Source organism: Prionailurus bengalensis, chromosome B4 (genome assembly GCF_016509475.1).
Source record: "Prionailurus bengalensis isolate Pbe53 chromosome B4, Fcat_Pben_1.1_paternal_pri, whole genome shotgun sequence".
NCBI lineage: Eukaryota > Metazoa > Chordata > Mammalia > Carnivora > Felidae > Prionailurus > Prionailurus bengalensis.
In genome coordinates, this window is record NC_057358.1 from 44344556 (window position 1) to 44356877 (window position 12322).

The following is a 12322-nucleotide window of genomic DNA, read 5'->3' on the forward strand; positions in this document are numbered from 1 at the left end:
ATTGTTGTTTGGCAGAAGTTAAAACCACATAGCACATGTAGTGAAGCCATGGCAAGAGATAAAGCCTGAGAGAAAACAAAGAAAACACCAGGCTTCTTCCCACCCCCCCCTCCCCCGCCCCTTCCTACCTTCCCAACATCAAGCCAGTTTCTTCCATTGACTGAACCTAACTGCAACCGAGTTAGCCATGGAACTGTGACATGCATTCTTCAGGAATCAGCACCCTGAGATATGAGCACAGCAAGGAAAGGCCAAGGAGGACAAAGAGGAAGATGATTGACCCAGATCTGGATGGCACCAGATCTACCTAGGCATGGAATCACAGTATTTGGGGACAGAGGCTTCTCACGTCCAAATAACAGTAGGACTTGTTAGCACAATGTTCTCTAAAGACAGTAAGTGTATCTTGTCCGATCTATGTCAGTCTCCTTACTGTAACATGTGGGTAGGATCTCTCAGATAAATTATCAATATGGAACTGCATATGGCCGGGTCTGGTAAGAAGGGAAAGGATTTTATTTATTTATTTTTTTTATTTTTTATTTTAGTTATTTTGAGAGAGAGAGAGAGAGAGCATGTGCGCACAAGCAGGGGAGGGGCAGAGAAAAGGAGAGACAGAATCCTAAGCGGGCCATCAGAGCAGAGTCCAATGTGGGGCTCAAACTCACACACTGTGAGATCATGACCTGAGCTGAGATCGAGAGTCAGATGCTCAACCGACTAAGCCATTCAGGCGCCAGAAGGGAAAGAATTTGAGAAAAAAGGTTTTTGAGGAAAAAACTGAGCAGACTTTAATGCGTATGCTGACATGAGAGATCCAAGTTCCCACTCACTTATCAACAAGGCTACAAACCAAATATCTATAAAACAAAATATTTTTTATTAGTTTGGCCCCAGAAACCTGAACTAAGTTGATTATGGTTTTTGTTTTATATGTTTTGCTGTGGACATATTGGCTGTGAACCACCAAATTCCACTGGTATTGCTACTTTATATGTGCTTATGCACAAATTATACTGTAAAAGACAAAACCGTGGCTCTTAAAATACATTTCTTTCCAAGGAATTTGGATACAGAATGAGGGACTGCATTTGTATTTTACACATCACTTAATTTTCAGTTCTAATGCTTTAAAGAAACGGTGAGAAGCTACTGTATAAAAAAGAACAACCCCTGATCTATTCTGCTTGATTTCTCTCTGTCTCTGTCTCTGTCTCTGTCTCTGTCTCTGTCTCTCTTTTGGCTATTTTAGTGTTGTCGGTATACCATGAGAGTGATGTCGTGTGTTAACCTGAATTAGAATGACCTTTGCTCATTTTCAAAAAGATTTTACTACCATTTATGAAATAAGTATTTACCTTTAGATCATGCCCTTGCTAAAATGGACATTTAAGTGCGATGTCTTGTTACTGATTGCTAAGAATGGGTTGCTTCTTGTTAAAACACTCAGCAAAATCATGACAGATTTTCCTTTTCTCCTGGACTTCTTTTTGCCATATACTGACTTTCTTTTCCTCTCATGTAAATTGGCTATCTGGTTTGGAAACTTTCTGTTCCAATCACTGTTTTGTGGTGATAATGGTTCAGGAGGAACTCAGAGAGAAACAATTGTTTCCACAAAATTTTATATAAATAGGCACCCCAATAACTTCTTTTAAAATTTTAGACTTTTTTAAAAATGTTTATTGATTTTTGAGAGCGAGAGAAAGAGAGAAAGAGTATGAGCAGGGGAGGAACAGAGACAGAGAGGGAGACACAGATCTGAAACAGGCTCCAGGCTCTGAGTTGTCAATACAGAGCCCAACATGGGGCTCGAACTCTGGAACGGTGAGATCATGACCTAGGCTGAAGGTGGACGCTTAACCAACTGAGCCACCCAGGTGCCCCCCCAATCACTTTTGTACTGTGTTACTTAATTTTGTTATTTAATTTTGTTATTTATTTTGTACTGTGTTATTTAACATATTATTTCTCCATAGCAGCTTAAGTGTTGGTTTTTTGTGTCCTTACACACCTTGTGCACCTTTTCCATCTACAATATATGCGACCAGTAGCATTCTATCAGAAGAAAATTCTAGGTTTAAAAAAAAAAAAGAAAGACTTCATGTACAATATAACCCCGGTATTTACAGTCTAATAAATGATTTCTGATCTTCGTGTTATTTTTCTTTGTGTTTGGCCCTTTCCTCTTCCTTCCTCCTTTCTTAGGGGGTAAATGCTGTCATAATTCTGAATTTAGTGCCATTTCCTGTGGCCACGATTGACTAAACGATAATGACACAGATAATGACATTAATGTGATAATAATCTCCATACCCAGGCTTGCACTGTTTCATTTCCCAGTATCTTTTGTAGTACCTACTTGTTCTTTTTATCAGACAGGCTATTTCTTCTGCCCAATATCCATTCACCATCCCCAAGGTTGTACGGTCATATTGAGGCTAGTGTAGGCGTTAAATGTTATTTCAAGCAGCAGCAAGTCTGCGGTTGGAAATATTCTGCACCGTAAATACACTGAGCTGATAATGAAGTCTGACCAAAAGAGCCAGGGTCATATCTGAATTCAGACATCCTTCTCAATAAACTTTGATCTCCAAACTTAATCTAATTAATGGCCGCTGTCCATTATATGTATATGTATATGTATATGTATATGTATATGTATATGTAATGTATAAATATATATACACACATTATACATTATATATACACACATATTGTATATTACATATGTTATATATTATAATATATTATATATTATATGTATATCCTAGTTTTGAGCCCTTATTCGATGTGAAAAGTATTTTTATGTTTACACACTAAGCCATTCTTACAATACATTTTTAATAAACGATTTCATTGCATTTTGCCTTTTCAAATGATGAAAATGAATATTAAAGGGGTTCTATAACCCATTCAAGTTTACAGGTGTAACAACAACAACAAAAAAGAACCAGACACTTGAAACTACTAACTTCTTTTTTTTTTTTTAATTTTTTTTCAATGTTTATTTTTGGGACAGAGAGAGACAGAGCATGAACGGGGGAGGGGCAGAGAGAGAGGGAGACACAGAATTGGGAACAGGTTCCAGGCTCTGAGCCATCAGCCCAGAGCCCGACGCGGGGCTCGAACTCACGGACCGCGAGATCGTGACCTGGCTGAAGTCGGACGCTTAACCGACTGCGCCACCCAGGCGCCCCAAAACTACTAACTTTTGACACCTTAACATTTAGCAGGTTGAGGAAGGGAAGAAAAGGATCGTCTGACTGGGATCAATTAGAGATTGGTTTTGAATGCTAAATATCCTACCTTTGTATTGTCGTCTCATTTAGCTGTGCGTTATTTTTCCAGATTCTCTGGGTCCCTTGTTCACATTAGATTCTTCCACTGATGCCATAATTTCCATGCTGAGACGATTCTGTTGATTCAGACCTCAGTTGATTGTTAAATGTCATGCAATTTTTCTACATTTACTTATCACCTGATTCTATTTCTGTATTCATACACTTGTTTATTAAACAGTTACTTTTTTTTTTTAATTTTTTTTTCAACGTTTATTTATTTTTGGGACAGAGAGAGACAGAGCATGAATGGGGGAGGGGCAGAGAGAGAGGGAGACACAGAATCAGAAACAGGCTCCAGGCTCTGAGCCGTCAGCCCAGAGCCCGACGCGGGGCTCGAACTCACGACCGCGAGATCGTGACCTGGCTGAAGTCGGACGCTTAACCGACTGCGCCACCCAGGAGCCCCACAGATAGTTACTTTTAAAAAGTCTGCTGTGATGTGTGCCTGGGTGGCGCAGTCGGTTAAGCGGCAGACTTTGGCTCAGGTCATGATCTCACGGTTCCTGAGTTTGAGCCCTGCGTTGGGCTCCATGCTGAGGGAGCCTGCTTGGAATTCTCTCTCTCTCTCTCTCTGTACCCCTTCTGCATGTTCTCTCTCTCTCACTCACTCAAAATAAATAATAAGCAAACAAAAAAATAAATAAATAAATAAAATAAACTTAAAAGAAATCTGCTGTGGCTTAGGCATAATTCTGGGACCTGTAGATACAGAACTGACCAAAACAGATACAGTCCCTGCTCTCATGTCATTGTTTCTGGGACAAGGCAGGCACTATTTTAGAGTCAGAGTTCAATAATATGCATGTGAACTTCCCTCCCTCACCCCCTTTTCTGCATACTTAGAACTGTATGAACAGAATTTAACAATCTGTCACACAGAAGAAGCTATAGCGGTTTCTTAATTGAAAATAATTTGTCTTTTTGTATGTTTTAGGTCCTAGGCCTGCCATAACTGTTTATGTACAGTTCTGTTCATATAACAAACCTCACGGGTTTTTATAGATGATTAAAAACCCGGGAGAGACTACGATGGATAATGCAGGATAGGACACAAGTTTGAAGTTAGATCAAAGAGCTACTGAGGGAATGGAAAAATATGTCTGAGATCAATACCGTTATCAAATGAGTTATTTACAAAGTACTTAGAAGGGTGCATGGCACGTAGTGTTTGTTGGTGTTTTTATTTTATTTTATTTTATTTTATTTTTATTTTATTATTTTATTTTATTTTATTTTATATCATCAATTTTATTTTCTACACAGTACATCAAATGTGTCATGGCTGATAAATTGAATGTGATGTGACTATAAGTCAGACTACCTCCCTCTTTTGCAGTCAAATACTTGAATTTTTGACTTTCCTTCTTTCCAGTAACATGTACTGACCTCCAGACTGCTGTAGTAATTGGTAGTGCCACTTGGATGTTATTTCTTCCCTCTACCAGCAAAACTTTTGTTTTTGGAGGTGATGTTTATAGAATCAACCAGCTATTAATCTATATTGTATTCAGAAAAATTGGATTTTCTTTTTCTTCAAATTTTTATTATTGAAGCATATATAATATATTAGTTTCAGTTGAGATCATGAACACGTATAACACAACTGTATACGGTCATACTTATCCATTTTTTATTTTAAAGTGACAAAAATAAACACATTTGTTAGCATAATATATTTATTTTTAAAAAACATCTATATATGCCGTATAGTTTAGAACAAATCTATAGTATATGGATAAGGTAAGATAGGGAAAGATAATGAAGATGAGATAAAGGTAAATTAAGAGAGCATGAATAAATATAATTTTAATATTTAAAAATATGTATATGCCTTTCACTGTCTTCAAGTTATTACACAACTCTGGAAGCTATAGAAAACTGATAGAATATTGTCAAACTCCAACTATCATCAGTAATAAACTGTAACATCATATGAGTCTCCACAGGAGGGTTATTATCAGAAATTATCAGAATACTTTTGTTCTAGCTTGTTTCAGTTTTTTAGTACTTAAAAATTTTTTTTAAAGGTTTTTATTCATTTTTGAGACAGAGCATGAGCAGGGGAATAGCAGAGAGAGAGGGAGACACAGAATCCGAAGCAGGTTCCAGGCTCTGAGCTGTCAGGACAGAGACCGACACGGGGCTTGAACTCACGGACTGTGAGATCATGACCCGAGCCAAAGTTGGACACCCAACAGATTGGGCCACCCAGGCGCCCCAGTTTTTTAGTACTTCTAAGCATTATTTATACTTTTGTTATGGACATTATTATTTTATAAATAAACATTTATTTTTTTAAATTTTTTTTAACGTTTATTTATTTTTGAGACAGAGAGAGACAGAGCATGAACGGGGGAGGGTCAGAGAGAGGGAGACACAGAATCGGAAACAGGCTCCAGGCTCTGAGCTGTCAGCACAGAGCCCGACGCGGGGCTCAAACTCCCGGACCGCGAGATCATGACCTGAGCCGAAGTCGGACACTTAACCAACTGAACCACCCAGGCGCCCTGAAATAAACATTTATTTTAACAAATTTTAAATCCATTTAGAGGAAATATCAATAACAGCAAAAATCAAACCACATCAATGGGCCACTTTTCATTCAAAAAAAGTAGGAGATACTAAGCTCCTATCCTGGTCTTTGAGTTTCCTTATTACTTCTCTTGTGTCCAGAAAAAAGACTGATTCCAAATCTAGACAACAGCTACAGTGACAAAAGCAAAGCGTGCTTTCCTCCTCCTCCTTCTCCTTGATTCTCATTCTCTAGCTCCCGTTCTGAATCCTCCTTGTCTGACTCTGAACCAGCTCAGAATCTTGCTTATTTTTTTTTTCCTACATATAGTTTAGTGTCCTCTCTGTTGTCCGTATTTCTTGCAACTTCAAGATATGTTATGACAAATGGTATTCACAGCAGTGAGCATAAATCCAACATGACATCCCCTTTGAATGACTCCAGAATGGTTTGTTTTCCAGACGACGTTGACGGTTGCAGAAAGGGATATGACCAGCATGCAGGGGGGAAAACCTTTACTCTTTATCTGATAGGCAGAAATCTTGGGATAACAGCAATCTACAGAACTCCACATTCCGCAATGGAACAGAGGAATTAGTGGTCTTTTTATTTTATATTCTGTATGATATCTGCATTTATCTTGTCCTTTTCATCTATTAATAGCAATCATAAGATACCATCTATCTTCTGTAGTTCAGCATTAATTATTCTGTATGTTGTAATTTACACTCATCATTTTATTTATTCATCCCCAAACCAGTAAGTTGAGCATCGTATTTTTAGAAATTGTGAAATTCTGGCTGAGTAGTTGCTATTTATTTAGCTCACCAAGCTAGGAAGTGATAGAGCTTAGCTTTTTTTTTTTTTAAATTTTTTTTTTCAACGTTTATTTTATTTTTGGGACAGAGAGAGACAGAGCATGGACAGGGGAGGGGCAGAGAGAGAGGGAGACACAGAATCGGAAACAGGCTCCAGGCTCTGAGCCATCAGCCCAGAGCCCGACGCGGGGCTCGAACTCATGGACCGCGAGATCGTGACCTGGCTGAAGTCGGACGCTTAACCGACTGCGCCACCCAGGCGCCCCTAGAGCTTAGCTTTGAATATAGATCTTTCATGTTCCAAGATCTTTCATGTTTCACATGTGAATCTGTGTTATTCACGCTGTTCTATTGGCTGTGTTGGCTTAGGCCAATCCAATTCAACGAGTAGTTTGAATACAGAATTTTACCTGTAATTAGTGTATCTCATTTAAGAAAAAAGAAAAAACAGCTTGGATTCATTAATCATAAACTGACACACAGATCATATGGAAGAAAAATCTTTTATCTCAAACTATAGTTTCTCTAGTCAGAACTCGCATGTTATCATAAAAGTGTTTCTATTCTTCTATTAAAAAAATGTACATATTGCCCATACAAGCTGTCGTGATACATTAGCTTGTGTCATTCAATTATCTTTTAATTTTAATGGTGTCTGAAAACAGTGAAAGGAGGGATGGAAAGAAACAAAAATTACAATTTAAAATCACCCAAATTCATCTTTTACTTTTCCATTTCCAAGAAAAATGGATGTGAAATGTTATTTTTAGAAAACTGCCGCCATTTTAAACAATTTTAACCTATGCTTTTTCTAATCATTAATTTTTCATATAGTTTTAATCAAGTAGCCGATCTACTATTGAAATTTAGAGAAAATTTATTAGATTGTAAAAAATAAAATAAAGGGAGACAGAATAGAATAAAATTGTAAACAAAAAGAAGAAAATATATATATGATAGTGATCGTATGAACATGAAACATCACACAGGACAAAGAAAATACTAAAGTCAGGACTAAAGGGGACATTAATAATTAATAATTATATAATCAAGAAAGACAATTTATAATTAATAATTGTAATCAAGAAATTAATAATCAAGAAGACATTTTAGATATGAAGATAAGTTAAAGAAAATCTGTGATTAATGAATCAGATCTGTTAGCAATTCCAAATAATGACTTCTCCATAATCTTTGTTTTAAATTTAACATTTCACTAGGTTTCCTGTACAATTTAATAAGGCTACTTTTTGAATATATTTTTATATGTGTGATTTGACTGAAAACTAAGGATGTACTAAAATTAACATTTTAATTAAAATATAAATAAAACTCAAGTTTCCTGACTAGATAAAAGGTGATACCTTTTGCTCTAGATGTGTCACAATTTGATACCTAGAGAGCCGGCTTGTTGAATCACGTCTTTGAAATGTTTTAGGTAACATAGGTAAGAGTGTTATATGCAAAGGAGAGGCACCTGGGTGGCTCCGTTGGGTAAGCATGTGGCTCTTGATTTCGGCTCAGATCATGATCTCGAGTTCCATGGGTTCAAGTCCCGCATCGGGCTCTGCACTGACGGTGTGGAGCCTGCTTGGGATTCTCTCTCCCGCTCTCTCTGTCCCTCCCCAAATCGCTCGCTCTCTCTCTCTGTCTCTCCTTGTCTCTCAAAATAAAGAAATAAACTTAAAAAAATGATATATGTGAAGGAATGAAAGCACATACAACTCTTAGAGAAAACAGTGGAATGAAACAATGCAAAGATTTGAAGTAGGTAAATTCTTTTTTTCTTTGTGAGAGCCTTTGAACCTTCTTGCTTGTCTCATACTCTTTCTGTTATCTATTGCTGTGTGCAAAACCACACTAAAATTTAATGACTTAGAGCAACACATACTTTGTTTCTCATGTTCCTGTGAGTTGACTGGGCAGGTCCCAGCTGGGATTGCCTTTCTCTCTGTTCTGTATGTTTTATATGATGTTGGCGGGGCTCATTCATGGAGCTGCTATTAGGAGGGAGGGAAGCCTCCGTGATGGCGTTAATCATGTCTTGCCCTTCACGTAGGATGACGGCAAAGCCGAGGCCTATCTCTCCTTGGTCTTTATTCTCGAAGACTTCTTTCCCTTCACGGTCATTCATCTTCCATAACCACTCTCACCATGTGGGCTTGCCAACATGATAGCCCAGATTGCTTTACATGGCAACGCAGTTCTTCACAAGAGAGAAAAAAATCTGGGTCTCTTAAGAGTTTGGTTAGAGACCTTGAGAAACATCTTGTCTACCACATTCGATTGGTCAAAGCAACTAACAGGGTCAGTTCATATTCAAAACGGAAGGGGACAACACAAGGAAACGGATACAAGAAGATCTAATTTAGAGGTCACATTATAACAATCTGCCACACGTATTAATCAATTATCAATTCAGCCGTGAGTCAAAAATGTGAAAACTAAAACTGAACATCTGCTGTGGCCCATTGATGTTAGGTTCCAGAGATGCAAAGATAGTAAGCCATTCCAAGCCTGATGCTTATAATCTTACGGGTTCTGATTTTTTTTACAGAATTTAACTCAGTCAAAAAAGGTCTTACTTTTACTGGATTGGTCTGGATCAGGAAAAAAAAAATGAAGAAAAATCTGGCAATAGAAATACAGCTCACCCAGATCTACATTGTGAGTATTAAAACCAATAAATAATTTCACTCACAGGTAGAATTGAAGGAACAAAACAAAGAAAAAAAAGAGAGACAAACTCAAAGAGCAGACTCTTAAATATAGAGAACAAACAAGGGGTTGTCGGAGGGGAAGTTGGGGGAGGATGGGTGAAACAGGTGAAGGGGATTAAGAGTACGCTTACTGTATTCAGCACTGAGAAATGTATACAAGCGTTGAGTCACTATATTGTACACCTGAAACTAATATAAACACCGGATGTTCATTATGCCTCAATAAGAAAGGTATAGACTTGGAATGTTAGAATGGGTGCTTGATCATCTAAGTAACTTGCTTCTAATTTTTTAAAAGTAGCAACCTAAAATGGGGAGAGTGAGATGGGAGGGCCCCCCGGCCTCAATAATAATTCCTCTGGGTTTGGGGCATTTTATTGGTTTACATCTCTACCTAAGGTTTGGTTTATATAACATTCTGCTCTAAAAGGTACTATCATGAAAAGCACTGATTTCGATTTCACCCTCGCTCTAGAAGTGTCGCAATTTGATACCTAGAGAGCCGGCTTGTTGCATCAAGTCATGGTTGGTTGTGCAGCTGTGAAGTTCTTGTCTTCTAATTTGCCCTTTAGCATTTTCCTCACTGTTCCTTCCTGAATCCAAATGTGTTTAATTAATTTATTTTGATCCTGAACATGAAAAGTTCTAATGTTTCCTTCTCCTAAGAATCAATATTTTTATAGAATTTTTTTTAAGTTTATTTATTTCTTGAGAGAGATAGAGACAGTGAGAATGGGGGAGGGACAGAGAGGGAGAGTATCCCAAGCAGGCTTCACGCTGCCAGTGCAGAGCCTGACGCAGAGCTCGAACTCATGGAACCGAAAGATCATGCCCTGAGCCGAAATCGAGAGTTGGACGCTCAACTGACTGAGGCACTAGGGTATCCCGAGAGCCAACATTTTAGTCTATAAACAATTCATTAACTAGTTATTGCTTTAGTCCTTCAGGAATTTTTTAAGGACCAAATCAGTGTTTGTTACATATCGGAGGTTAAATTTGGAGCTGAAAAATATTCAAAATGACATAATTTGATCTGTGAGAGGAAATCTATAATCAAAATCAATCCCAATTTGTTTACCCAAAATGTTTTCTTGGAACCTTTTGTCCCATTTCTTTAGTTATGTAATGCATATGTTTCGCATCTGTGATAAAAGATGTTTTGTTTTGTTTTGTTTTACTGTTGACTTTTATCCCCTTAGCATTAATATTTCTCTGAGTGTTAGCCTACTGTAGGATCTTGTGACTCTGGCTTAGGTCAAATTCTTCCCGACATTTTCAACCTCTTTATAAACATATGAATCTGAACGAGATCACGATTGCTTTCCTGTAGCCCTATCTACAGCGGCTTTGGTTGTGCTGGGTCAAGCACGCCTCTCTATAGGCTGAGCACAGTCTGGGCCACCATGTGCATCCTACTATTCCTTGAGTTGCATCTTGTGTCACTTGTGGTGTCTGTTCATTACTGCACAATTGGTGCCCAACATGGGACGGAAAATACTGGTTTCCGACATACGGATTTTGGGAAATGGAACAAGTGTTTTGCAGCCACTTTGGAAGTGGGGTACCTCTTCCTTTGGGGGAAAAATGGTAAGCATTCACGGGAATGGGGTGGCCAACGATAGATAAGTATGGGAATATAACTTGGGGCTACAAATCATGAAGCAGAGGATCTACTGAAAAAAGTAGAGATTCGAGATAATAAATTTGCTCGAAATCTCAGCTATGGAACTAGTTGGAGGAATCAACAAATACCACATCCACAAGGGGACAGATTTATCCTTCTCAAACCATACAAGCCTTAAGGGAGGAAGTAGAACAAAGGGGGATCCTGAAAGTTTATTTCAGGACTTCAGTTGGTGCCTGACTGAATACTCCTGTGTTCTTTGCTTGACTGAAGACTTTCATGTCCTCAATGAGAAGGGGCCACCATGGCTCCAATTAGGCTGGCCACTGCAACCTGAACTAAGTGCATTGTTGTCACTGCCAGGATGTGGATGAATTGAAAAGTGGCGCCCCAATAGGTGCTGGGTGGAGCTGGGTGGCTCCGTCGGTTAAGCGTCCAAGTTCAGCTCAGGTCATGATCTGACAGTTTGTGGGTTTGAGCCCCACATCGGGCTCTATGCTGACAGTTCAGAGCCTTGAGCCTGCTTTGGATTCTGTGTCTCCCTCTCTCTCTGCTCTTCCCCCTCTCACGCTCTGTCTCTGTCTCTCTCAAAAATAACTGAACGTTAAAAAGTTAAAATAAAATAAAAGGGGCACCTACTAAAGACATTGCCTGATTTTCACTGCATGCTTCCCAAGAACAGCTCAGCAAGATGGATGAACACCGTATACAATTATAAGGACAGTAATTTGAGAACATTTTTGTGCTTTAAGATGGCGTCTGGTATTCACACATATCAGAAAAGCCACTCTTTGCTTGTGTTTTTCTATGCTTTCAGTGTATTGCAGCTCTAAAATTATGGGAGGCTGGCTCAGTTCTTATTCATATGCAGACACTCTCCTATCTTTCCTGAAATTTCTTTTAGTGCTACAATAGTGACTTCTAGGCTCTTCTTGAGCATTGAGTTAGGGTAAAGGACCAAAGACTGGCCTTTCCAGAGGGACCTGATAGATCTCTTTTAGAAGTATGTGAACTTATCTGAGTCTGGGAAGCAGGGAAGGGTTAAAGTGTGAGTAACTTTTCCTTTCTTTGTATTTCAGGTATGGATAGGTTGTCCTAATCAGTTCTTTACTATACCTATAGGCAATACTCTTTTTTCAATTTTTTTTTAACGTTTATTTATTTATTTTTGGGACAGAGAGAGACAGAGCATGAACGGGGGAGGGGCAGAGAGAGAGGGAGACACAGAATCGGAAACAGGCTCCAGGCTCTGAGCCATCAGCCCAGAGCCTGACGCGGGGCTCGAACTCACGGACCGAGAGATC